General features: G+C 34.9%; 1 long non-coding RNA gene and 9 other non-coding genes across 10 annotated transcripts; all 10 read right to left on the bottom strand.

The window, feature by feature from the left end:
* Nucleotides 1-119: 119 nt before the first annotated feature.
* LOC131600635 (5S ribosomal RNA) lies at nt 120-238 on the bottom strand. The gene has a single exon (XR_009283253.1). It is a non-coding gene; the product is annotated as a 5S ribosomal RNA (ribosomal RNA).
* Nucleotides 239-398: 160 nt separating this feature from the next.
* Nucleotides 399-517, bottom strand: LOC131600624 (5S ribosomal RNA). Its single transcript, XR_009283240.1, has one exon. It is a non-coding gene; the product is annotated as a 5S ribosomal RNA (ribosomal RNA).
* Nucleotides 518-677: 160 nt separating this feature from the next.
* LOC131600612 (5S ribosomal RNA) lies at nt 678-796 on the bottom strand. Its single transcript, XR_009283227.1, has one exon. It is a non-coding gene; the product is annotated as a 5S ribosomal RNA (ribosomal RNA).
* Nucleotides 797-956: 160 nt separating this feature from the next.
* Nucleotides 957-1075, bottom strand: LOC131600601 (5S ribosomal RNA). Its single transcript, XR_009283214.1, has one exon. It is a non-coding gene; the product is annotated as a 5S ribosomal RNA (ribosomal RNA).
* A 160-nt stretch (nt 1076-1235) lies between these two features.
* Nucleotides 1236-1354, bottom strand: LOC131600954 (5S ribosomal RNA). Its single transcript, XR_009283557.1, has one exon. It is a non-coding gene; the product is annotated as a 5S ribosomal RNA (ribosomal RNA).
* Nucleotides 1355-1514: 160 nt separating this feature from the next.
* On the bottom strand, nt 1515-1633 carry LOC131600900 (5S ribosomal RNA). The gene has a single exon (XR_009283502.1). It is a non-coding gene; the product is annotated as a 5S ribosomal RNA (ribosomal RNA).
* A 160-nt stretch (nt 1634-1793) lies between these two features.
* On the bottom strand, nt 1794-1912 carry LOC131600783 (5S ribosomal RNA). The gene has a single exon (XR_009283391.1). It is a non-coding gene; the product is annotated as a 5S ribosomal RNA (ribosomal RNA).
* A 160-nt stretch (nt 1913-2072) lies between these two features.
* LOC131600712 (5S ribosomal RNA) lies at nt 2073-2191 on the bottom strand. The gene has a single exon (XR_009283325.1). It is a non-coding gene; the product is annotated as a 5S ribosomal RNA (ribosomal RNA).
* A 160-nt stretch (nt 2192-2351) lies between these two features.
* LOC131600594 (5S ribosomal RNA) lies at nt 2352-2470 on the bottom strand. Its single transcript, XR_009283208.1, has one exon. It is a non-coding gene; the product is annotated as a 5S ribosomal RNA (ribosomal RNA).
* A 12034-nt stretch (nt 2471-14504) lies between these two features.
* LOC131594744 (uncharacterized) lies at nt 14505-14989 on the bottom strand. The gene is made up of 2 exons (XR_009281482.1): nt 14854-14989; nt 14505-14746 (listed from the first exon to the last, which is right to left on the bottom strand). It is a non-coding gene; the product is annotated as an uncharacterized LOC131594744 (long non-coding RNA).
* Between the last annotated feature and the right edge of the window lie 11813 nt (nt 14990-26802).

Here is a 26802-nt window from a genome sequence, read left to right as displayed (position 1 = left end):
ACTTCTTAGCGGCATAATGCATATAATTAACTCTAAAATATTTGTTTTCTCTTACTTTCTCCGATTCTTTTACGCCGATTAACAAAAATAAAAAAATAACATTTAAAAATCCGCAAAAAGAGGTGCAACACAAGGACTTCCCAGGAGGTCACCCATCCTAGTACTACTCTCGCCCAAGCACGCTTAACTGCGGAGTTCTGATGGGATCCGGTGCATTAGTGCTGGTATGATCGCACCTGTTACCCTTTGCGCTTTAATTGTATATATTTGATTTCTTTCACTTCTTAGCGGCATAATGCATATAATTAACTCTAAAATATTTGTTTTCTCTTACTTTCTCCGATTCTTTTACGCCGATTAACAAAAATAAAAAAATAACATTTAAAAATCCGCAAAAAGAGGTGCAACACAAGGACTTCCCAGGAGGTCACCCATCCTAGTACTACTCTCGCCCAAGCACGCTTAACTGCGGAGTTCTGATGGGATCCGGTGCATTAGTGCTGGTATGATCGCACCTGTTACCCTTTGCGCTTTAATTGTATATATTTGATTTCTTTCACTTCTTAGCGGCATAATGCATATAATTAACTCTAAAATATTTGTTTTCTCTTACTTTCTCCGATTCTTTTACGCCGATTAACAAAAATAAAAAAATAACATTTAAAAATCCGCAAAAAGAGGTGCAACACAAGGACTTCCCAGGAGGTCACCCATCCTAGTACTACTCTCGCCCAAGCACGCTTAACTGCGGAGTTCTGATGGGATCCGGTGCATTAGTGCTGGTATGATCGCACCTGTTACCCTTTGCGCTTTAATTGTATATATTTGATTTCTTTCACTTCTTAGCGGCATAATGCATATAATTAACTCTAAAATATTTGTTTTCTCTTACTTTCTCCGATTCTTTTACGCCGATTAACAAAAATAAAAAAATAACATTTAAAAATCCGCAAAAAGAGGTGCAACACAAGGACTTCCCAGGAGGTCACCCATCCTAGTACTACTCTCGCCCAAGCACGCTTAACTGCGGAGTTCTGATGGGATCCGGTGCATTAGTGCTGGTATGATCGCACCTGTTACCCTTTGCGCTTTAATTGTATATATTTGATTTCTTTCACTTCTTAGCGGCATAATGCATATAATTAACTCTAAAATATTTGTTTTCTCTTACTTTCTCCGATTCTTTTACGCCGATTAACAAAAATAAAAAAATAACATTTAAAAATCCGCAAAAAGAGGTGCAACACAAGGACTTCCCAGGAGGTCACCCATCCTAGTACTACTCTCGCCCAAGCACGCTTAACTGCGGAGTTCTGATGGGATCCGGTGCATTAGTGCTGGTATGATCGCACCTGTTACCCTTTGCGCTTTAATTGTATATATTTGATTTCTTTCACTTCTTAGCGGCATAATGCATATAATTAACTCTAAAATATTTGTTTTCTCTTACTTTCTCCGATTCTTTTACGCCGATTAACAAAAATAAAAAAATAACATTTAAAAATCCGCAAAAAGAGGTGCAACACAAGGACTTCCCAGGAGGTCACCCATCCTAGTACTACTCTCGCCCAAGCACGCTTAACTGCGGAGTTCTGATGGGATCCGGTGCATTAGTGCTGGTATGATCGCACCTGTTACCCTTTGCGCTTTAATTGTATATATTTGATTTCTTTCACTTCTTAGCGGCATAATGCATATAATTAACTCTAAAATATTTGTTTTCTCTTACTTTCTCCGATTCTTTTACGCCGATTAACAAAAATAAAAAAATAACATTTAAAAATCCGCAAAAAGAGGTGCAACACAAGGACTTCCCAGGAGGTCACCCATCCTAGTACTACTCTCGCCCAAGCACGCTTAACTGCGGAGTTCTGATGGGATCCGGTGCATTAGTGCTGGTATGATCGCACCTGTTACCCTTTGCGCTTTAATTGTATATATTTGATTTCTTTCACTTCTTAGCGGCATAATGCATATAATTAACTCTAAAATATTTGTTTTCTCTTACTTTCTCCGATTCTTTTACGCCGATTAACAAAAATAAAAAAATAACATTTAAAAATCCGCAAAAAGAGGTGCAACACAAGGACTTCCCAGGAGGTCACCCATCCTAGTACTACTCTCGCCCAAGCACGCTTAACTGCGGAGTTCTGATGGGATCCGGTGCATTAGTGCTGGTATGATCGCACCTGTTACCCTTTGCGCTTTAATTGTATATATTTGATTTCTTTCACTTCTTAGCGGCATAATGCATATAATTAACTCTAAAATATTTGTTTTCTCTTACTTTCTCCGATTCTTTTACGCCGATTAACAAAAATAAAAAAATAACATTTAAAAATCCGCAAAAAGAGGTGCAACACAAGGACTTCCCAGGAGGTCACCCATCCTAGTACTACTCTCGCCCAAGCACGCTTAACTGCGGAGTTCTGATGGGATCCGGTGCATTAGTGCTGGTATGATCGCACCTGTTACCCTTTGCGCTTTAATTGTATATATTTGATTTCTTTCACTTCTTAGCGGCATAATGCATATAATTAACTCTAAAATATTTGTTTTCTCTTACTTTCTCCGATTCTTTTACGCCGATTAACAAAAATAAAAAAATAACATTTAAAAATCCGCAAAAAGAGGTGCAACACAAGGACTTCCCAGGAGGTCACCCATCCTAGTACTACTCTCGCCCAAAATTGTGTATTCTGGAGTTGCAAATAGTGTTTTTTCGTACTTTGTCGAATTCTTTTAAAATTTGGCCTAAAAATCCCTAAAAAAATCAAGGATCAAGACTCCCATAGAAGGGACTTCTTACGGGAATGCGGTCTAAAAATCCCAAATTCCTTCATCTTGACCACTTTTTAATTTTTTTGAATTTTTCATATTCTCAAAAAATTCCAAAAAAATTTGAGCTACCTTTATTTGAATTTTAGAAATTTATAGTCAATTTGGTTTATTTTTTTGATTTTATTTTATAGTTTTTTCTATTTTCCATTATATTTTAGGTATTTGGACATAGTTGGAATTTTTTGAATTGTTTTATTTTCTTGCTATGCATGTCACCAAAACTGTCACGATGCATGACTAGGTACGTAATCCCTAAGTTTTGTATTCTTCTGATATAGAAATATATTTATTTAGGATAGTACTTGTAATAACATTACGATTGATCATATATCTGATTATATTGGAAGTGATAGTCTAATAACATAATTAGCCATTTCCATTCTTTCTTCGATTCTGATTCTAATTTTAATTCTAATTTTAATTCTTATTTTACTTATCACACACACCATGGCTGCATTACTTATAATTATTTATATATCAATTATCTTATATATATCAATTTGATTCTTATTTCACTATGAAACAGTACATGAAATGAAACAATATTTATTTTATATAGAAACTCAACAACCTAAATGAGAACTATATAGTTATGGGTTTATTACTTCATCACATGTTATCAAGACTTAGTTACCTTCGGAATGATTGACTACGGAAAATGAAAGATAAAGCCCAGAGCTGATAAGTTGTTATCAAGATGTCTTTCCATCATGGCTAACACACTAGCAACATATATTTAGGGCTGAGATGATCTCTGCAGCATATATAATATTTAGGGTTTTGAACCCTCGAACAGTCAGAGTTTTAAATCACCTCATCAAAAGTCAACATTCTAATATAGTCTTCTTCTTAAAAGCTACTACAGATGCTTGTTGTGGAACCTGATGTGGTTGTTAGGAAAAAATGTGTATTCATACCTTTTAAATAGAGGTCTTGACATCCCATTTGATTCATTCAGGTTTTATCGAATAGAAAATAGAGAGTAACATCAGTAATTGAAGGAGAATTCTTTAGGAAATAAATAGTGGAGGTGGAGTGTAACACCCTGTATAATATACTTCTAGAAAACACATTATACGCAATGTTAATTGGTACTGATACAACCCAAGTGCCTAACAACATCACTATATATACATGTCCAAAATAAAATATACAAATATGGAAATTGATATACATGAGTGCCTAATCAAAAAATAAGATCTATGTATAATATCCACATTTGCACATAACCCATAGCGGAAGATCACGATAACAAAAGTCTTCGCAACATCGTCAAACAAACTTGTCCTTGCATTTAACCTGCAAATAAACACCTGAAAACAACAATAATAGTGGGTGAAATAATAATCTCACTCAGTTCCTCTATCTTATGGATCCACTTGGTTCTAAATGGATCTATTATTGATTTCTTAACTTAAGCCATTCAAATTCGTTCTACTTGTGTACACTCACAGTAGAACAAGAACTTAAGCATCTGAGGGAAATTAAGCTTTGTATGAAAAAAATACAACATGAGTTCACATAAACTCAAATGAGTTGTTATTCAAGAATGCACAACAAAGTATCTTCTTGGACGATCCTACGTCTAGGACTATGGACGTGGGCCATATCTCTGTTTCCTTGGAAAATTTCTTCCCGGCCAATCCCATTCCACGTTCTATGGACACGGGTCACGTTTGTGTCATACCCTGATTTTTGAACTTAAGGATCCTCGATCATCTTACATTCATGCAACACATCAAGATCACAATCTTGAAAGTGACTTTTGGTTTTGTGCTAATCTTGCCTTTTGAGGGATCACCAAGCACTCATGTTTGTTCATCGTGTAAATACATTTCTTTGTTATACTAATCTTTAATCAAAATACAAAATGATGTTTTTTTCATCATATTTGGTACATTGTAGGTGTTGAATCAAGTGCATTCATGTCCTCTCCTAAATTAGGGTTTTGAGGATTGACTCTCAGGTAACTAGTCATTCATGGAAGCTTAATGGCTTAAATGTCAAAAGAATACTCCCATCATCAAAGTGTCATGTTTTGAGCACCTTTTAACTTCATTTGGTCAAGTCATCTTAAGATCATGTGGCTTGATTCATCTATAAACTCTATAGATTCATGTGTTTATTTCCATTCCTTCTTCAACAAGTTTCATCAAGCTTTGAGCTTCATCTTTAAGTTTGCTTCAAGATAACATCATTTCAAGGTCAAATATACTTCATAATGCCTTAGATAGCAAGCAATGTGCAAGAGATTCAAAGTTGGTTCAAGATGTTTCATAATCCCATCACCAAAAGGGCATAACTCTCTCAATTTTCAGCATTTTTGGGTGCTTCTTTTTTCAAATGATTATCCTTAACACCATCAACAACTTCTCTTCACAAGTTAATAAGTGATTTTGCTTAGAAAGTCATCAAAGATGTGAAGACATTATAGGTCCTCCTTTAAAGTTCAAATAATTTTGGGTCAACTTCAAAGGATCAAATTGATCAATTTTCTTCATTTTGAGCCCACTCTTTTTGCACTATAATCTTGAGTGTGTCTACTTCATTTCATCTTTGATATGCAATAGCTAATTGGGGATGGAAGATTATGAAAGATTGCAAAAGATTATAGGTCATCTATGGAGTTTTCAAGAAATTTTCATCAACTTTCAAAGACCATAACTAGTTCATTTCTCAACTTTTTGAGTGCCTCTTTTTTCTCTATGAACTCTTCTCGATGTGCTCTATAAATCATCTTCAAGGATCAAGAGCTAAATCATTGAGGAAGACCTTGGAATTACACAAAACATTATAGCTCATTTTGAAGCTCTATACTTAGAAATTTTTCTAAGTATAAAAATCAGTTGGTTTTTCCTAATTTCAAAGATACATAACATTTTGCTCAAATGTCCAAATGTAAACTTTCTGGCACATTGTGTTCCTTGTAACAATGTCTTTCAAATGCAAAAAGAATGAAATAAAAAAGCCTCATACGTTGTGAGTTGTACATTGGTGAACAAGAGACCTTGAAACTGAAAAATCCACATTGATCATTTTGCAAATGCATTTGATACTCGATATATTGCACGAATTAAGGTGCAAATTTAGTCTAAACAAGTTTAAAAAGCTGACAAAAGGTGATTAGAACCTCGAAACAGAAGTTTTGGTTGAGTTTTTATGAATTGCAAGTCACACTTCTCATGCCTTCAACCTTCACACGAATTTATACAATTTCTCATCATTTCACACGCTTCCTGATCTTTGAGCTCAACTATAAATAAAGGATCATTCTCCTCTCATTTCCCAAGCTTTTGAGAGCCAAAACACCTATGCTAAGATCTCATTCGAATTCTGTTTACCTAGGTAGTGGGCTATTAACTGCCACCACTTCCTCGTTTCAGTTTCCAAAACAATTGAAATGACGTTTTCTTCCAGACTCTTACTTTAATGATGCAATTCCTAGATCAAAAATCTTCCTATAATAGCCTTTCAACATTTTCTTCCAAAACTCTTCTTCACCTATATTCTATTAGCTTCTCTGAAAATCTTTTCCTTTCCAACTCTTAACACTCAAAATTCTTAACAATGGCTGCCATATCCACTGTCTACAACACTGACGTTAACCCTCTGGCTGCCATTATATCCCGTGAAGAGGAAGAAAAAGGGTTAGATTTCGCTCCCCAACCTGCATCGGATGAAACGAAACTCACTATCTGGAAAAATAAAATGCTGATTCCTTTTCATGCTTCTGACAAACTTTTGTCTTTCTCAGGGCCGTATCTAGATCACCGGTCACACCCTTGCAAGGTACAAACGTTTTTCCCTCTTTTTCATCCACTATGCCCGTTGCATTTGAGAAAAACTGTCAACTAGACTTGAAGTTCATGGACCCTGCTATGAAAGTATTCTGTTTGACTCCTCCGCCTGGAAACAAAGATTACTTGGCTTGGCTTAACAATATTCAGGCGAAGAAACAACAAAGGTGGGAAGAATTAGGCATTGACGCCATTCAACTGTCGAGGAATGGTCACAAAGTTAATTCCAGCATGCTGCTCTCCTCTCTCTTCTTTTGGGAAGGCTCGACTAACACTTTCCGTTTTCCTTGTGGGATGATGACCCCTAAGCTTTTCGACATTGCAGCTATCACGGGGCTTTCATCTCTAGGAGAGACCTTCGACCCTACAATTCCAACAGAGATGGAATTCAATTTTAGCAACGCCACCATCACCAAGTATATTATGGAGCACCATGTTACAGACGATGTTGAGGTGTCTGATGAAGAACATGCAGCCTTTTTAACCTTTTGGTTATCATACTTCTTGTTTTGTCCAGGGTCTTTACAAGTAGCAAAAGCCTACATCCCTATGGCTATCCAGATACATGAAGGTTGAAAGATCTCATTGGGCAAACCCTTATTAGCCTATCTTTATCATGCATTAGGACTTGCTTCTTTAAGGATCATACATCTACATTCAAAACCAAAACAAATGTCCTTATCAGGCCTCTACTGGTTATTACAACATTGGCTAAATGCCACATTAGAATCACACATTGGCTTCACCATTTCACCGACGATCATGGAAGTCATGCACGAACGACGTGTCGAAGGCATCAAACTTGCTTTGCAGACTCCCCAGTGTGAGTCTAACAAAATGAACTTCATGAAGTTAATCAAAATTTTCTTACTCTGTAAGGTTTTTCTTTCGTCTTTTTGGCTCCATTCTCCAATAGATGCTTCGGCCCCGCCTGGTTTAGGGCTATCTTCCCAGGAAAGACACCGACAAAACATGTCCACCTGAATGCTGTTTTGGCGACATTTTTGACTCCAACCCTTCTATCCTATAGAATAGAGTCAATCGGAAAGTTTCACATGTTATCAACCAAACCTGGTGTCTCGACAATTTGGCCTCAGCCAAATGTTACCCAAAAGTCTCTATACTTGTGAAACTGATATTTGTTGGTCGGGAAGAACCTTCACTTCTCGATAACATGTAGATTGTCTAAAGTTTCATAATAAACAATTTCTGGAGCTCCCAAAATTTTCTTTCAGACTTCTTGCTTGACGACTAAAGAGTTTGACAACTGTTGGCGCCAATACAATCAACAATTAGATGTCACCGCTTTCGTCGAAAAGTTGAACGCAGCCTTCACTGTCTTAGAAGACAAATTAAACATAAGTAAGCCTTTGTGACTTCAACTTTATTTTATTTATTAAGAGAACAAATTTCCTAACTTTGCCTGCACAGGTCTCGACGGTAATGACCCAATTTTCGAAGATGAACAACCTCTAACTAGACAGGTATTCCTATCTTGGCTTGTGAGTATTCCTTGCATTATTTTCTTGATTCGATTTGTTTTCTCAGGCTCGAAAGCGTCAAAGTAGCTCGAACACTACCACCATCATCAAAAAACCCATGACAACCATTGTGAGAAAGGTAAATCTTCTCACTTCTCTTTTTCGTCCCTTAACGAATCAACTCTGTTTAATAATATTCTTACCTTGTATTTATGTTATCACCAGTTAATTGTAAGCGAAGACTCTAAAAAAACCACTTCACCAAAGGATGATGAAGGTGAGATTTTTTTCTCGACCCCCTGCTCCGACTCCATCGAAGAAAAAGAATAAAATTACCAAGAAACCTCCACCTACTCCCAAACCGGTTGTAAGTGGTCAAAATGAACCATCAACGTTGAAATCCCAAGCCGAGGTAAATCTTATTTTCAGTTTGTCTTTTCTCAACTTAACTTATTTCTTAAATTGGTTTGAAAATTTTGTCTATAGGAACCAACAATAGTTCTGGATTCTCCCAATCAAACTCCCAAGAACACTGAGGCTGTTGTCAAACTGAGTTCAGAAAAAATTAACCTCCCCAGTCCACAGAAGACTGATTCTTTTGAAAGTGTTGCTTATTCAACCAACACTCTTCCTGGCCGAACCCAATAAGCTATAGTTGTTACTAATTCAACGACTAAAGACAACTCTGAAACGACCCAAATGGCTTCAATTGTCGGAAATCAGTCAATTCCTCCATAAGTTCACAAGGAAACTAATCCTCAACCCTCTATCGAGACAATCACCCCAATTCCAGATGTCGAACCTCACCAAATTGATCCACAGGTTCAAATCAACAATGTGATTGAAGATAAAAAAATTCTAATAGTTCTCTCTATCAGTCATAAATTTTAGATTTGAAGAAAACTAACCCTTCAGAAGCTCTCTTACGCTCGCAAAAACTTAGAGAATCTTCCTCCAATGTGAGTAATCCAGTTCAAGTCGAAGCTCATGAAGACGACATCGATGCTCCCATTGTATCCTTGATCTCTTTGAACCCGACTTTCTACTGTTTCTTGAAGAATCTGACACCCTTGGTAGAGAAATAATGAAAATGCTCGACGAAATCATCAAGGCACCACTTCCTTCACCAATTGCTCAATATTTCTTCGACTTTGAAGCATATTTCGACCAACTCTGGCGAGATCTAATACTAAGAAAGAACACTAATCTTCAAGTGAAGAATAAGTTTCTTGAAATGCGCAGAGAGTGGGATTTCAGTGCTGCCTTTGCCAAGAAGGTCGAAGAACTTCGAGAGAAGGTTCAAGAATATTCTGACAAAGAGAAAAGGATTAACAACAAAATTTCTGATTATCAAGCTCAAATTGTTGAACTCAATAAGAAAATAGCTGAACTTGAACAAGAGAAAACTACTCTAGCTCAAGTCGAAAACCTTCCTTCCTCTAACAACATTAATCAATAGGCCCTCATAGGAATGGATCATGGTGAAAAGGACCTTGGGATCAAAGAAAAAACTCAATTCGAAGCTCACTTTTGAAACAACCAGGCTAGTCAATTTTAAGACCAAATTCCCAATGTTTTAGGCCGTGTACTTTTATGATTTGCTTTTGTATGATGTTTCTTGGATAAACAACATTTTGTACTTCTTGTCCATGCTTGGCCATTCTAATATATTTTTCCTATGTTTCTGTTATATGAATTTCCTGAAGTATAGGTTTATATATTTTCAAATATTTTCCATTGACTCTCAGGATTCGACGATCTAAAGTTAACTCTTCAATCTCATAGGCATTATGTGTGGATACTTGCAATATTTTAAATGGTCCATCCCAATTTGGTGACCATTTACCTAATGATTTACCATTATGGTCCATAGGTAGAATTACTTTCCACACATAATGATTTACTACAAACACTTTTGCTTTTACTTTCTTATTAATTGCTTTCGCCACCCTTTGTTTTTGTTTAACCAACGTATCTAAAGCTGTCAACCTTTCTTCATCTAAATACACTAATTCATCTAAAATCATATCCCAATATTGATCTGATGGAATATCATATTGTCTTTGAATTCTAGTTGATTACAAATAAATTTCAATGGGTAGTACAACATCATGCCCAAAAGTTAGACGAAAGGGTGTAGTGTTTGTTGCTTCTTTTGGAGATGTTCGACATGCCCATAAAACTTGGTCAAGAGTTTGATGCCATTTATTTTGGCTTTATTCCCACGTGTTTATTTATTAGATTTATGATCACTTTGTTAGCTGCTTTGACCTGAACATTAGCCTGAGCATAATATGACGTTGAAGTCAGCAATCTAAACCTCGTCTCAACTGCAAAATCTTGCATTTTTCGACCAGTGAAAATTGATCCTTGATTAGTAGTAATATTTTTCGGTGTCCCATATATAAAAATAATATGTTTCTGTATAAAACTAATCACAACTTCCTGATCGACATTAATTATGGGAATTGCTTCTATCCACTTTGTGAAGTAATCTATCCCCACTAAAATGTACTTATGCTGTTTAGACGAAGAAGGTTTAATTTCCCCTATTAAATATAAAGCCCATCCTCGAAAAGGCCAAGGCTTAATTATAGCATGCATCTCACTAGTTGGTACATGTTGAATGACTGAAAAACTTCTGACATTCTTGGTAGTCTTTAGCAAATTCAATGCAATCCTTTAGCATTGTCGGCCAGTATAGGCCTTTTCGAAACAACATCCATTTCATCTTGTGACCCGACTGGTGAGCCCCACAAGACCCACCATCAACTTTTGATATTGCTATATATACATTGGCCTTGCTAAGACATTTCAGCAATACGCCTTCAACAGTCTTTTTATATAACTCGTTTCCTAGAATCACGTAGCTCAACGCTCTATATTTAATTTTCCGATCAGTTATCCCGAGTGGATTTTTCAAATACTGAAGTAATGGCCTTCGCCAATCCAAATCGGACATATTGTCTATGACAAAAATTTCGCCATTTTCTACTTTGTTGAAGTCGACATCTTCATCTACCCCCCAGTTTTGCCATGGACAAACCGTCTGTAGGCCAAGAAAATGAATCTTCTTTCTCCTTTACTTCGACTAATTCTTCCAGTTTACCTTTGGAAACTTTGTAACGTGAAGCTATTTATGCTAATTCATTTGCCTCACAATTTTCCACTCATGGAACATGGGCTATATCGACTTATTTAAAATGTTCTAATAATTGAGTCACTAAGGCATAATAAATAACTAAATTTTCTCTAATGCAATATGCCTTATTACCAGCTCAGAATCACCTCTTATTTCAACTTGGGATGCCCCCAAATTTACTAAGACTCTCAAACCAGTAATCAGAGCCTCGTACTCAACTTCATTAGTAGAACAAGAACCATTGATCCGACATTTGAATTTAGTTGGAATTCCCTGAGGGGAAATAATTAATACGCCAACCCCTGCGCCATTTTTGTGACTAGAACCATCAAAGTATAAATGCCAAGGACGAAGGTCAGTCATATTTTGCGATGCCTCGACCAAACCATGATCTACTATGAAATTAGCATAAATTTGACCTTTTATGGCCTTTAAAGGGACATACGTCAAAGAATATTCAGTTAACGCCAAAGTCCATTTCCCAATTCGACTATGCAAAATTGGTTTGGATAACATATGTTTAATAATATCATAATGCGACGAAACATACACATCAACCGGCTTTATATATTGCTTCAACTTAGTACATGAAAAATATAGACATAAACATAATTTTTCAATATCATTATACCTAGTTTCTGCGTCGACTAAGATTCGACTGAGGTAATATATGGCTCTTTCTATGCCATTTTCATCCTCTTAGGCTAACATGCTTCCTATTGTCGAATCAGACGCAACTATATATAACTTCATACTCTTATTCCTACTAGGAGGTAATCAAATGGGAGGCTCATCTTACATCTGAGCATTTCAACCTAAGTTATTTACCATAATCAAAGTTATCTTTCTAATTCATTCACCTAGTCATAACCTAGGTTTCACTTATCATCATATGATTAATTCAATTATTATACATTTAACACAAGAAAACAAATCATAACATGGTTCACCAACACAAACACATCACAGTATGGTTCATAAGCACACATAATAGTTGACTAATATGACTTTTAGAACAAAGTTTCCTCACCAAATAGAACTTTTAGAACAAAGGTTCCTCACCAATAGGACTTTTAGAACAAATGTTCCTCACCAACATCCAACCGATAATTAGCATATAAGTATACATGAAAATATAACATCACAATAAAGTAAGATTTGGAATTCATATATGTTTTCCTCTCAAGTGCTTCACTTAACTTATTAATTAAACCTCAGGTGAAGCTTTTAAACAACCCACTTCAACCTAAACTATTCCACTTACACGCCACATAACAAGTTTACGTCTGATCATCCAATTGATTGACATGAACATTATATCCAAAATTTTCACTCGCAACAACAGACCAATCGATTGGTCAGGGGTGTCAATTAATTGACACATACAATTTTCTAGATTTATCACACATTCATAATATCAATCAATTGTTCTTGAAATATTTCGCTAAGAAATCGAATGTTCCCTGCATTTTACTTAAAATACCCCTTCTAAACACATCTCCTTCAATCATTAATCATCTAAACCATATCCAATCATGTTATAACATACTATAATATTTCATTCCATGAAATTAACATGTCCCAACATTAAGAAACAATAACAACATAGTTTCACCGTATGATTTTGCAAGATGGACATAATATCAATCCAACAACAACATAGTTTCACCGTATGATTTCACCCCCTAGTGAGCAATTGATCATTTATTAATGTTACCAAAATATTCTTTCTTTTACCAATTAGTAAAGATCCGTTGAATGGAGCAAGACTTAATCCCTTTTAAGTTCACTTATTACTCTATTTGTCTCAACTGACAACGCAAAGAGCACTTTAGAAGATATGAGATATATATGGTAGCTTTATCCGATCAAAGAGATTGATCATTGATGCTTTGTCACCTCTTTCTTTACCAGTTGTGTAAAGCTAATAGGAGAAAGAGTATCCAAAACCTCTTTTTTTAGGGTTAGATATATTTATCCAAACACTCAAGTATTCATTTTGATTATGATATTATGCATGTCCTAGTCATTCATTAACAATGTTGATTATCCTCGTTATTAATGCTTGTTATAGTGTAGCAAATTCTAATTTAATATATGATTTTGAAATTTACATAGAAATGCTTTTCATAGCTAGATATAAGATTTTCATTTATTAAGTACTAAATTCTAGATATGGATTAAGGTTTAACACTCACATTGTTTACCGTGAAAATTGGTAAACAAGCGTTACTCTTCCAAAAACAAAGATTGTTGGTTACTAACATGATCGACTAAATCGATCCTAGGACATGTGTTTAATATTTCAAATTCTATCTTTTGATAATTTAAAACACTTCGACACAAAACTTGTTCTTATTAATGAAAAGTTTGTTTGATCTATGTAGCTTTTAGAGTAAAGTTATGAACTTGTAAATGGATTAAAATAAAGTCAATTAAATGTTAAATTGCAAGAATGTAAAATTCTGTAAATACGAGAATATAATTCTGAAAATGGTAAAATTGTATAAAACTGTAAAAAAGATGTAAAGACGGTGTTTATACGTACATTCTCAAATGACTCCCAAACATACAAATTTGTCGAAAACTTCCAATCTTAGAAAATATTTCATTTTCTTCAATAATATGGTGTCGAAAAATACCAGCTAACACACATACACTATTGACGCTTAATACTATTATATTGATTAACCGACTGGGAAATCGTCAGTTAAATAATAAAATTGATATCACCTCAATATTTAGACATAAATATTATTCATACATAAATATTATTCATATAGTGATTGGTGATAATATTAAGTGATTTTTAAAATATATGTAACTGATCAGAAGGGTACATTAAAATAGGATAATGAAATCTAACTCCAATAACCTCATTCCATATGCAAAACTTATTTTTATTTACCGTCATTTTACTTTAGCTCTATCAACAAATATCTTTTAAATCACCTTCCTCAAAATTATAAAAATTATTGAACAGTTTTAATTTCGCACTAGTTTTTTTTTTTATACGATACACAAAAAGTGCTTACTATTTTGTTCAACAACTATATATTTTATATTTCATTCAAATATAAATATTGTTTAGATTTGATATGGTAATTAATATATTCGAATGGTAATTAATTAACTCAGGTTGCTCACGAGTTTTAAACCAGTTTTTTTGTTAAAGAGGATAGTTTTAACTGTTTAGTGACATTACTCTAAAAATAACTTGAAAGAGAACAAAGTTTACAAATCTTGCACCATATAATAATATAGTTTTAAATTGATCAAATAAATTTAAAGGAACAAAAACCAATTATTAAAGCATGAAAGAAATGATAAAAATAATATCATTTATTAAACAACTATAACAGATGTATGTTAGAAGTACCATTAATATTATACACATTCACAAATGTGATCTATGCACTTTGGAACTCCAGTAAACAAACAAGGTATACGAGGACAATCTTTATCAGAACTGCATAAATCCAATCCTTTGATTTCAAATAAGAAAAAAAAGTATGTTAATAATAAAGAGTGAAAATTATGTATAAGATAACTAAATAAAGTTAAATAATAAAAATTAACAATGTGTACTTACCAACATAACACGAACTTTTGATGAATAAGAAAAGAAAAATAATCATAACATAAACAAATTTAAGAACTTTAGACATAATTTTTTATTTTTGTCATGCTAAAATACTAAATTGTTGATCACTTTATACTGTGAAAACTCTCACTCTTCAAATTAAATTATTTTGAAATATCTCTTAGGTGATTTAATGTGTTTATAATCTTCAATAAAATAGTGTCTTTTAGTTGTATTGATGTGTTTGTCTTTTAAGCTCACTTATATGATCTCTTAACCTTAGTAAAAATATGACTTAAAAATCTTAATGGTCATTAGAGTTATATTTCAATTAATTAATTTTTTATTATTTTATTTCACTTTTATCCTTTCATAATAGATATGGAGAATATCAAAAAGGAAATAATAGGTAGGAATGCATTAAAACTCGATGTAATAAAAGTTATACATTTTATGCCTTGTAAACATGAAGTATTGACTAGTCATATGAAGAAAATGAGTTAGTTATTAAAGATACTATTTTATTTAATGGTAGGAGGAAAGAGTGTCGTGGGATAATCTTTGTTGTAAAATTTTTAACTTGAGATTAACTTTGTGCCGGATCTTTTAATTCGGTCTTTATTTCTTGTATTCCGGTTGAGTATCTTGTGCTCGCTTTAATACAATTTCTTCCTTATAAAAAAAATTACTATTTCATGCCAATTTTTTAGTTTTAATTTTTATGTTTAATGTCCTAAAAGCTCATGCAATATTTTTGTAACTTCTTAGTTAGAAACTATAACACATCATATTTGATAGTAAAATCTCAAAATACCTAAGTAAAAAGTCTCTCATCACATAGCCAAAAGACAGAATGAATGAGTTTCCTAAAAAAAAGTTTCAAGAAGTGCAGAAAACATATTAAAAATTTGTTGGAGGTGAGAGTTGAACCCACTCCTTGCCACTTCAAGATGCAGCGCCTAGCCACGGGGATGTAATTCCAAATTGTTATATGTTTGCATTTAATTATTCTTATAGTATCCAGCTAATGATTTACATTTAATTAATAATTATATACAACTAATTATATACTATTTACTGTAACTTTTTTAATATATATTTTATATACTATTTACTATAAATTTTTTAACACTATGTTTTATATACTATATTTTATATGTTTTATATACTATATTTTACTGTAGCTTCTTTAATACATATATATATACTAATTTACATATTTACGTTTTATATATATGCTTTAATAAATAATAATATACTTGTAATATCCGGTATTATAATTGTCCAATTACCAATTCCAAATTAAATTGAGATGAGTAATGGACAAATATGATACACATTCTTGCTAATGAGTCACATAAATCATGCCAATTAGTAAGAATGAGGGCATTATGGACATTTCCCACTTAAATGAGAATAAGAACTTGTTTGGTTCTTGGTGATATTCTAACCATTTGAACAAAAACCAGAATTTTATAGAAAGAAGAGAAAGAAACGTGGAAGAGGGAGGAAGAGAAGAAGAAGCCTCCAAACTTGATCCAAACTCAGCTCCATCCTTGCATGCACTAAATCTGTCCAAGCTCTATCTCTATCATCATCTTCTATTCTGCTCTCAGCTCCATTCTCATCATCTTCTCAATCTCTAAGGTGAGTCCCTAGTTAGTAACCATGGGGTTTTTGCATGTTGGGGTTTCTATTTGGGGTTTAGGGATTGTGTGATGATTAATGAATCAATGAAGCTAATCATGTTGTATTGCCTTAAATCCTTTGCTTGTTGGTGATTCTGAATAATGTGCATGTTTTAAATTCGTGGAATTTTGTTAGTAATGCAGGGGATAAACTTAGAAGCATTTTGGGACTGGTTTAGAACCCTTAAAAATGCAGAAAAATGATTCTGGTACAGTGTAACCGGTTACGGATTTTGGTGTAACCGGTTACGCTGTTGAAAATTGGGAAATCTGGGCATTTTGCGTGTCCGTAACCGGTTACGGGTTCTGGTGTAACCGGTTACACTGAGTGGGAAAGGAAAAATTCAGCAGCTTGGGAAATTCATATCTCCCGTTTCGTGTACCCGTATGACGCATACCATATATCGTTAGAAAGCTAATTAAGTATACTATCTAGGAAAATTAGCCTTGGTGTTTAAATATTATTTTTCGATATATCTGACGTACATATAGTTAAGAGCGACACCGGTAACATGTGGATATTATGTTGTTTTGTTGAATTTTCTTCATTATTCTTGAATGTTGTGTTATGTCATTGTGTAATACACTTGGAAATATGAGAACGCTGTCGTTTTGGTTAAACGATTGGATTGATTGTATTGTTTGTGACCTTGACATTATGTCATATTTCTGTATGCTTGAATCGAAGTGGCCGCAAGGCTAGATTGGGATGTCACTCCGACTATGTGGTCTATGAGTCTTCCCGTACCGTGTAGTCCAATGGAATAACCCGTTCATGTGTATTGTTCGATAAGGTGTGCATCTGAGCTACCGTTGCAGTGTGCTCGTGAGTGCCGTACGGGGTTCTTACTCACTTGGCGTTAACACACTTGCATGCTCGATATGATGGGGTTATGCGGCCATGTAGGCTAATGCATAATGAGGTAACTCACCTCTAGTGAAGTCACGTAGACTAATACTAGGCTTTCGCCCGATGGGCTCAGGCGTCAAGGTGGCGGTTTGTACTCGGCGTAACTCACTTGCGTGAAGAAGGTTAATGGGACAATGACGCCAATTAGGCTAAGGTCATCTCGCGGCCATTTAGGCTTGTGCGAACCCGTTTAACCATCTTGTAGTGTGCTTGTACAAGTCCCTTGACAATAGGCAGGAGGTTACTCATCGAGGATGCATTTATTCCATAATCTAGCCGAGGTTTATTTACACTTCTAGATTCCCCGTGTGTGGATGCGGGTTTACATACTTGTTTGCTATACGGTGTGTATTTGTTTGAGGCAAGTCCAATGGTGGACGAGCCACTTTGTTTACTCCGTATTTGTACCGGAAGTGAGAATAACCCCGAACCCATGGTGGATTCGCTCATTATTTGTATGATCCCTATAGATCCGAGCGGACTAATAGGATAGGTGGACTCACTGAGATTTAGTAATCTCATCCCATTCCAATTATTTCTTTTCAGGTGGTTCGAGGCAAGATCGCGGTAAGGGAAAGATGGATTAGATCTTTTGGCGATGCTTGGATGTTTCTTTTAGTTCCTTATCGTGCTTACTAGTTATTGTATTTTGGATATGTACTGATATGATGTACTTATATTTTGGCCATGATACATTCGGCTTATGTATTCGTGTACTTCTATTTCCGCTGCAAACATTATGTAATTGTTGTCTTATGAACCATAATTAATACTTTATGCATATTATTCTAGACATATATGTGTGGGGTGTTACAATACTGCATACTAATTTACATATTTTTTAATACTACGCTTTAATAAATAATAATATACTATTTAATATTATGCTTTTAATGTATACTGCATCTAGTATAAAATATTGAAATATATAAATTAATTTAAACTATTAGTATTAATTAGTATATAGTATTGGAATTGTAATTGTAAATAAAAATAATATATATATATATATATATATATATATATATATATATATATATATATATATTAGATGAAATATTGGAATTGTAAATAATATCATTCAGTATTATTTCAGTATATATTACCATGCAGTATTGGAATTTTAAATAATACCATTCAGTAAATAATACCATGCAGTATTGCTTTTAATGTAAATATATATACTATTGGAATTGTAAATAGAAATGCAGTATGTTATTAATACCATTCAAAGTATTTATTAAAGAAAACAAACCACTTAGCTTAGTGGTTAGGCGTTGGACTTTCAAATGGAAGGGAGTAGGTTCAACTTGTTAGAACAAGATTTGTTCTGATCAATATTCTTAGTTTTGATGATAACAATGTATATGAATTTTGTATGAGATAATGTGGTACTCTAATACTATGCAATCTCCATTTCAGGAATTATACAAAGAGTATGCACAAAATCAGCGCAAGAAGCACTGACTCAAAAGGTTCAGTATGCAACATCAGAACATGGTCTGGCAAGACATCAGAAGATGGTCAAGCAGAATCAGAACATGGTCTATGGAAGCATCAAAAGGACTTGAGATCAGAAGCAGAAACACTGAAGTTCTCATGGTATCACGCTTAGAAGCACTTCAAGGTCAGAAGATAAGAAGATGCTCTGCACCAAGCTGTTTGACTCTGATGATATTCAAACGTTGTTTACAAAAACATCAGATCAGAAGCAAGTACTAGCTGGCAGGCTACACTTACTGACAAAAGGAACGTTGAAAGCTATTAAAGGCAACGTCAGTAGACACAGCGAAAGCAAGGCTCGAGGTAGTTGACAAAAGAGTGAAACATTAAATGCAATGCTGTACGGAATACGCAAAGCATTAAATGCTCCCAACAGTCATCTTCTCAAACGCCTATATATATGAAGTTCTGATGAGAAGCAAGGTTACGAACTCTGAACAAACTTGCACAAACGTTGTTCAAATCAAAAGCTCTCAAACTTCATCTTCAACCTCACTACATTGCTGTTGTAATGTCTCAGTGAGATTAAGCTTAAACTTAAGAGAAAATCACAGTTGTGATAATAGCTTTATTAGAAGCATTGTAACTCTTAAAAGAATTTGTTTACATTAAGTTGTAAGAACTAGAGTGATCAGGTTGTTGATCAGTATACTCTAGAAAGTCTTAGAGGGTATCTAAGCAGATTGTTCCTAGAGTGATCAGGTTGTGATCAGTATACTCTAGAAGACTTAGAAGTTGTCTAAGTGGAAAACCATTGTAATCTCGTGTGATTAGTGGATTAAATCCTCAGGTGAGGTAAATCACTCCAAGGGGGTGGACTGGAGTAGTTTAGTTAACAACGAACCAGGATAAAAATCATTGTGCAAATTGTTTTTATCTTACAAGTTTTAAAGCTACACTTATTCAAACCCCCCTTTCTAAGTGTTTTTCTATCCTTCAATTGGCATCAGAGCGCCGGTTCTAAGGTGCAAGCACTTAACCGTGTTTAGAAAAGATTCAGGAAGAGAAAAACGCTTCAGTACAAGATGGCTGGTGAAGATCCATCACATACATCTACATCTGGCTCAGCTGAGCAATACAATGGAAATGGTAACAATGGTTATACTAGACCACCAGTATTTGATGGTGAAAACTTTGAATACTAGAAAGATAAACTTGAAAGTTACTTCCTTGGTCTAGATGGTGACTTATGGGATCTTCTGATGGATGGTTACAAACATCCAGTCAAAGCTACTAGCGTAAGGCTTACAAGACAAGAAATGAATGATGATCAAAAGAAGCTTTTCAAAAATCATCATAAATGTAGGAATGTTTTGCTGAATGCTATCTCTCATGCTGAGTATGAGAAGATATCTAACAGAGAAACTGCCTATGATATATATGAGTCATTGAAAATGACCCATGAAGGAAATGCTCAAGTCAAGGAGACCAAAGCTCTTGCCCTAATCCAGAAATATGAAGCCTTCAAGATGGAGGATGATGAAAATATTGAGAAGATGTTCTCAAGATTTCAAACGCTAACTGCTGGATTAAGAGTTCTGGACAAAGGCTACATCAAGGCTGATCATGTAAAGAAGATCATCAGAAGCTTGCCCAGAAGATGGGGTCCAATGGTGACTGCATTCAAGATAGCAAAGAATCTGAATGAAGTCTCTTTTGAAGAGCTAATCAGTGCCTTGAGAAGCCATGAGATAGAGCTGGATGCAAATGAGCCTCAGAAGAAAGGTAAGTCTATTGCATTAAAATCTAATTATAAAAAATGCACTAACGCTTTTCAGGCTGAAGAAGTAGATTCTGAAGAATCAGAATCAGAAGAAGAAGAAGATGAACTATCCATGATCTCCAGAAGGGTAAACCATCTCTGGAAGAGCAAGCAAAGGAAGTTCAAGAGCTTCAGAAGTTCAAGGAAGCCTGAAAGAGGAGAATCTTCTGGAGGCAGAAGATCTGACAAGAAGAAGGTCATCTGCTATGAGTGCAATGAGCCTGGACACTTCAAGAATGAATGTCCAAAACTTCAGAAGGAGAATCCCAAGAAGAATTTTCATAAGAAGAAGGGTCTTATGGCAACATGGGATGATTCTGAATCAGAATCAGAATCAGACTCTAAAAGTGAGCAGGCAAACCTTGCACTGATGGCCACAGTGGATGATGGATCAGAATCTACATCAGAATCAGATTCTGAAGAGGTATTTTCTGAACTATCTAGAGAAGAGTTAGTTTCCAGTTTAACTGAACTTCTGGAACTCAAGGCTCATCTTAGTATCAAATACAAAAAGCTGAAAAAGCAATTTGAATTTGAAACTAAGAAGCTGGAAGTGGAAAATTTTGAACTGAAGGAAAAAGTTTTAAAATTATCCAAAGATATTGGATCTCCTTCTGAATCAGAAAAATCCATTCCTAGTCTCAATCATATTCTGAAAGAATATGACTCGAGTTTAAGAAAGTTCCTATCTAGAAGTATTAGCAGAAGTCATCTTGCTTCTATGATATATGGTGTTTCTGGAAACAAAAGGTTTGGTTTTGGCTATGAGGGTGATACCTCACACAAATTTGAACCTGTTGATGATTTGAAAATCACATACAAGCCATTGTATGATCAGTTCAAATATGGCCACTCACATGATATTAGGCTCACTTCACATGCCAAAAGCTTTAACACTACACACACCAAGAAGCAAGTGACACAACCTAAAAAATATCATGCTGCCAAACCTAAAGAATATCATGCTGTTCCTCCTGTTACTTATCATGCTAAACCCAAGTACAATCAGAACTTGAGGAAAACTAACAAGAAAGGACCCAAGAAACTGTGGGTACCTAAGGAGAAGATAATTTCTGTTGCAGATATCCTTAGCAGCAAAGAAGACAAAGCACAAAATGTCATGGTACCTGGACTCTGGGTGCTCGCGAAACATGACGGGAAGAAGGTCTATGTTCCAAGACCTGGTGCTTAAATCTGGTGGAGAAGTCAAGTTTGGAGGAGATCAGAAGGGCAAGATTACTGGCTCTGGAACCATAAGTATTGGTAACTCTCCTTCCATAACTAATGTACTTCTTGTAGAAGGATTAGCGCATAACTTATTGTCCATAAGTCAATTAAGTGACAATGGTTATGACATAATCTTCAATCAAAAGTCTTGCAAGGCTGTAAGTCAGAAGGATGGCTCAATCCTATTTACAGGCAAGAGAAAGAACAACATTTATAAGATTGATCTTTCTGATATTGAGAAGCAGAATGTGACTTGTCTTATGTCTGTTTCTGAAGAGCAATGGGTCTGGCACAGAAGATTAGGACATGCTAGTTTGAGAAAGATTTCTCAGATTAACAAACTAAATCTGGTCAGAGGACTCCCAAATCTGAAATACAAATCAGATGCTCTTTGTGAAGCATGTCAGAAGGGCAAGTTCTCCAAACCTGCATTCAAATCTAAGAATGTTGTCTCTTCCTCAAGGCCGTTAGAACTTCTGCACATTGATCTGTTTGGACTAGTCAAAACAGCATCTGTCAGAGGGAAGAAATATGGATTAGTCATCGTAGATGATTATAGCCGTTGGACATGGGTAAAGTTCTTAAAACACAAGGATGAGTCTCATTCAGTGTTCTTTGAATTCTGCACTCAGATTCAATCTGAGAAGGAGTGCAAAACCATAAAGGTCAGAAGTGATCATGGTGGTGAATTTGAGAACAGATTCTTTGAGGATGTCATACCCCAAAATTTGCCCATACTATTTCTCTTGCTCAAATTCAAATCAATACCTAAAGCTCCTAGACATACTCTCCTAAGCAAAGATCAGAGAACTAGGGTTTGGTTTGTTAAAAGGAAAAACAGTAAATCAATGGCTCCACGGCATCTCATATGGCTCAATATATCTCACATCATCTCCATGACAAATATCAAGTCTCATCTCAAAAGATTGGTCACTCAATTGTTCAAAAAGTCAACAGTCGACTAGGTTAACCTAAAAGTCAACTATGGTCAAAGTAAAGTCAAAACTCCTGATTTTTTGTCAAGATCCTCATATGGAAGTATCATTCACCATTTGATCAAGAATTGATCATGGTTCATCATGGAAAGATCAAAAATCAACAAATCAAAAAGTTTCTAAATTAGGGTTTTGTATAGGAAAAGTCAACTTAACTTTGACCAGCCATAACTTTCACATGGAACATCCAAAATTTTCCATCCAAAGCTCATCTTGAAGGAAAATTGATTCTCTACAACTTTGACTCTCACATGCCAAGTCTAAAAATGCTTCATTTGAGAGATATGTACCAAAACATTACAGGTCCTTTTCGAAAGTCAACCAAAAGACATTTTTTTCAAAAGAACATACAAGGAGCATGGAAAATCATTTTGATACGAGACCAAATACACTGGTTAGAGGACTCTCTAAGGTTTCTAAAAAGTCCTAGAACACTTCCATACCTCAAAAATTGAGGGAGATAGGCCTTGTCAAAGTTGGACTATTTTGGAGAGAAAAATGTGAGAAAAAGGATTCAAAATGAACTTTTTTGCAAATAGGCCCAATATCTCATGATCCAAACTTGATTCACAAATCATCAAAGGCCCCATACATGTTGTCCACGAATTATTTGATTTTTATTTGAATTTTTATGAATTATTAATCAAATAAAGGTGATAAATAATTCATATAAATTATAGAAAATCAAATATTTGATTAAAAAATATATGGGAATCAAATCCAATCACCATTCATGTCAAAATAATCAATTAAATTCGTGCAAATAATATATTTGAAGAAATTGGATTGAAATTAAGCAAATATAGAAAGCATTCATGAGAAATTTTCAATTAAATCTCCATAACATACAAATCAAAGATTAAAGAGGATTTGATTCAATTTTGTTGCCCTAAACATTCCTCTATAAGTACATAACAGAGTCAGATGCTAGGGTTACGGATTCCTTGCCTCCAAAAACCATAACAAACTTCCAAAAACTCAAGAAAACTTGAATTCGGTTTTGAGGTTAGGGGACAATTCAAAGAGATTCAAAGGTTCCAATACGTCCCTAGGTGTTCATTGAAGGTGTGTGGATCATTGCACGACATCAATACTCCCAGAAAACTCTCCATTTAGCCACGGTTAGTATGAACTTAATTTTCTTCAATTGCTTCGATTCATGATGCATACACATGTTTTGATGGCATAATTCTGTTTATTATGATGCGTGGATGGTTTCTGTGTGGATGATTATTCAATTGCGCGCATATATCGTAACATACCATTGTTAGATGTTAGGGTTTCCTTTTAGGGCTTTTCATTACAGGTATTTTTAGGCCTAATTAAGGCCATAGGCGAATTCACGAGGTCCAGACGAACTCGTTCATGGCCTCGCGAAAGGTTTATATGTTGTTCTGGCTATATTCGTAAGAACAGGGCTATGGCAACGGTTAAATGCCGTCACTAAAAGTCGTTGCAGACTTTAGACGACGGAGGAGGGAAGAAGATGATGACGCGTCGCCTCTTCATTGGTACAAAAACACGCGCGTTCTTCTTTTTTTAAATCCAGAGATCACATGCGTTGTGGCGTACGCGCTATCATGTGCCTTCGTCACCAGAACCATCAGATCGTCATCCAAGTCAATCCAACGCATCTCAAGAGCGCAGATCCACCATATGCCACGCGCGTGAGCCGCATCCGATCAAAAGTTAAGTATTTTTCAATTTTTTTTATTTTCAATTACATAACTTGTTTTTTTATTTATTTATATGAATATGTTTTTTTTTCTTGCTTTTCTTTTTTACACATGTTATTCTTTTTATGAAATTAGTATTTATTCATTTTTTTTCCTTTTCACAAATAATAAAAATATATTTATTTATTTTTATCTTATTTTATTTAATTATTAAAGTATAATTTTAATTATTTAAAATTCTTTAAAAATCCATATTTATTGTATTTTAATTCCAAAAAATTCCTAAAATTATTTTTATACTCGATTTAATATTCTTACCCCGATTTAATTAATTAGGTCGCGAGACCAATAATTAATTAAATCAACTTACCATTATACTCAGTTTGAATCCTAATTAGGATTTGCGAGAATTAACCCTACACTGAATATTTCTTTTTCTGTGCCTTTTCAGGGTTGACTTTTCAGACGCTTTCCGACTACGCGCCAATCAAGAGCCGAAGCTAAGTATTAATTTATTTTAAAGTCTATTTTGTTCCCCTTTTATTTTTAGGATTTACCCTTTAAACCTCTTTGAACTGTGTATACACTCACCTCTCTTCTGCCTTTGCTTTTGCCATATATTTTCAGGGTTAACCCCGAGGTTTCCTCCGACCACCAACCATATCATATCAAATTCAAAGCTAAGTGCCTTTTATTTATTTTATTTTATTTTATTTTCTTTATCTTTTTATTTTTTAGGGTTAGCTTTGTTTGCCTCCGAACCGATAATGCACTCACCCTATTTCTGTTTGCCATTTTCCCACTTTTTCAGGGTTTGCCAAACACCAAAGCTTCGCATAGTCGGTAACCCTAAACCCTAATTATTACTTACGTTAGACTTAATTGTTTATTATTCCGCTGGTTTCAATTTCCCTCTCCCTCCGCTGGTTTCAATTTCCCTCTCCCGTTATTGCTTTAATTATTAATTGCTGTAGTTAGTAATTTTAGGGAGTGATAACTTTGAATTGAATCTAGAATCACTTAACTATAAGATAAATATCTGAATACTGATCACGTGATTGGTGCACACACACACACTTCTGGGGTAACCTCTCTGTTGCCTGTTGCCTATTGCCTTGTTGCCTTGTGTTTTTGCAGAATAGCCAGTCCCTCGAATACGAGGATACCTCAGCCATGTTGCCTCGATTAAGATCATGGTCCCTAATGATGCTACCTTCAATACACATGATCTCGACCCTCGGAAGTTGCCTACGAAAAGGCTGAGGTATCCTCTGGCTGCCTACGAAAAGGCTATTCTGATCCTTCCCTTAGACTACCTGCCCTCTATGGCATGGGTCAGTCTTATGGCGAACGATAATGCGACGAACCTTCAACCTCCAAATGAAAGGCTTCCTACCCTCTTATGGCAAGGATAGACCCTTTCACCCTGAAAGGCTAAAAGAACTTCATTTTCAAACTATAAGGTAATTGCCCTTAATTGCTTTGCCCTGCTCTAAAAAACTTTTTTTTTCATATTCTTTCTCATAAATCTTCAAAAGCGCTACGCTCATTTACGAGCTAAAGTCCCTATTCTTTTCTTCTACATTTCTGAAAATAAAGAGCAAAGCAGTTAAGAGCCCATGGAAAACCATGGATGCAAAGGGTGCCTTACACCTTCCCTTTGCATAATTACCCCCCGAACCCTATTTTATTTAAAAGGTTTTTCCTGTTCTTTTAGCCTTTCCGATATTTGGATAAAATAAAAGTCGGTGGCGACTCTTGCTTACCACAACATTTTCGATTATAAAAGTCAGTTCACCATATTACAGAGGAGTTCTTCAAAGAAAATGGTATTGCCCATGATTTCTCTTACCCTAGAACTCCACAGCAAAATGGAGTTGTAGAGCGAAAGAATAGGACTCTACAAGAAATGGCCAGAACCATGATCAATGAAACCAATATGGCTAAGCACTTCTGGGCAGAAGCAATAAACACTGCATGTTATATTCAGAATAGAATCTCTATAAGACCTATTCTAAATAAGACTCCTTATGAATTGTGGAAGAACAGAAAGCCCAACATTTCATATTTTCATCCTTTTGGATGTGTTTGTTTCATTCTGAATACTAAAGATCATCTTGGTAAGTTTGATTCTAAGGCACAAAATTATTTCCTTCTTGGATATTCTGAACGCTCTAAAGGCTATAGAGTATACAAT

The sequence above is a fragment of the Vicia villosa genome, linkage group LG4, assembly GCF_029867415.1.
Source record: "Vicia villosa cultivar HV-30 ecotype Madison, WI linkage group LG4, Vvil1.0, whole genome shotgun sequence".
NCBI classification, from domain to species: Eukaryota; Viridiplantae; Streptophyta; class Magnoliopsida; order Fabales; family Fabaceae; genus Vicia; species Vicia villosa.
Note: the sequence above shows the minus strand (reverse complement) of the source record. Positions and strands in the feature narration are given on the sequence as shown.